Source organism: Arachis ipaensis, chromosome B06 (genome assembly GCF_000816755.2).
Source record: "Arachis ipaensis cultivar K30076 chromosome B06, Araip1.1, whole genome shotgun sequence".
NCBI classification, from domain to species: domain Eukaryota; kingdom Viridiplantae; phylum Streptophyta; class Magnoliopsida; order Fabales; family Fabaceae; genus Arachis; species Arachis ipaensis.
In genome coordinates, this window is record NC_029790.2 from 136,039,734 (window position 1) to 136,041,757 (window position 2,024).

The window sequence follows — 2,024 nt, forward strand, 5'->3', positions numbered from 1 at the left end:
TGTGTGTTATGAACACATGGTAATCCTTCAAACACACATATCCACACGCTCCTTACATACTTACCATTTTTTCTTCTTCGGTTGCAGTTGAGGAGTTGAGCCCGAGACCTTTGAGATGGGGAGGGAACGGAATGCCGTGTGAGTTAAGACTCATTAACAAATGCCATCATTTGAGTTTTATTAAGATTGTAAAATGGCCTAAATTTGCCGGGTCGATCCACCAAGCCTACTATAAAAACTATTCGAGCTGAAATTTTGAATTTTTTTCTTTTTTTTTTTTACCAAAGATAGGAGACTCGAACTCGCAACCTCTTAATTGAGTATGGGGAGACTATGCCATTTGAGCTATTACTCATTAGCACCAATAACCTCTTCTAAAGAACAAAGATAATAAGTTTTTAATTATATGCATTATATTCGAAAGGAGAATGCTAAAGGCAATACTTTTATAGTGAAAAAATAGAGAATTAGCTAGTGATTATTGGCACAAACACCACCATCAATGAGGTTGAATTCATGTGTATTTCCTTTTGGATCTCTGTTGGTGAATTGGTGAGCAGGGAGGTAGGTTGGTGCAGCTGATGTGCCAATGCATATGTCCGATAGTTTAGCATCCAAACAAGGCGAATTCTTAATCTGCACAAAAATAATTCTCAAATTGGGGATGAAGTTTGCATTGTCATTAACAAAAATGACTAGTCTATGGAAAAGTATAGAAACAACTCTCTTACAAACCAACATAAGCCAACTCTATTATAATTTAAATTTATAAATAAATAAAAATTAAAAAATTAAAATTTTAAATTAAAAAAAAAAGCTTTCTACATTTACTCTAATCACATTTATAATACACAATAAAAACAATCTATAAAAAAATCTAATCCCTTTCCATTCATTTGGAAACAGTCAAATCTCTCCATCCACAAACCTGCTGTCTCCATGCATTTTCAACGCCACCGCCCACCGACCACCGTCATGTCTTTCGTCGCATTGCGCGACCTCTTCCACACGTCCCGTCGTCGTCCTTCTTTCGTCGACGATGTCGCCCACTATCCCGGCGCATCTGCACTGCCACGGCCCCCATTCGTTGCAACGCGCTATCACAAGTCTCCCACCGTACACGCAACACCATCCAAGATGTCGTCGCGAGTCACCATTCGGCTCTTCTTTTTCTCCTCTTCTATTTGGTTTTGAATGATTCTTTTAACTAGTTTTTTATGTTTCTTTTTCTTAAATTTCGGATGATTCTTTTTTATTAGTTTTGGATGATTTTTTTTTCTATGTTTTGTATGTTTTTTTCTTAAGATTTGGATAATTCTTTTTCCTATGTTTTGTATGTTTTTTTTCTTAGGATTTGGATGATTTTTTATCTTATGATTTGGTTTTTTTTTTTGGAGTTTGGACGTTTTTTTTAAAAGAGAAATTAGAATTTGCATAATAAATGGTAAAAAATAAATTAGAGTAAAAAGAGGTAATTAATAATCATTAATTTTATACTTTTTAAAAAATAAAATATAAATAATTAATAATTAATGACAATTAATTAATATAGAATGCAATTTAAATATGTTTGTTGGCTTGTTGTTGGTTATATCCCTCTTAATTTCTTAACAGAATTGGTAATCTATTGATTTGTCTCTGCTAGTAAGTGTTTACCTAAAACTCTTATTTAATGACTATTTAATATTTAACTTATTCATTGAGTTGAAATTTTATTGTTTATTTGTTTATTAGGAAATAAATTGTAAAAAATAAATTAGAGTAAAAAGAAGTAATTAATAATCATTAATTTTATAATTTTTAAAAAATAAAATATAAATAATTAATAATTAATGACAATTAATTAATATAGAATGCAATTTAAATATGTTTGTTGGCTTGTTGTTGGTTATATCCCTCTTAATTTCTTAACAGAATTGGTAATCTATTGATTTGTCTCTGCTAGTAAGTGTTTACCTAAAACTCTTATTTAATGACTATTTAATATTTAACTTATTCATTGAGTTGAAATTTTATTGTTTATT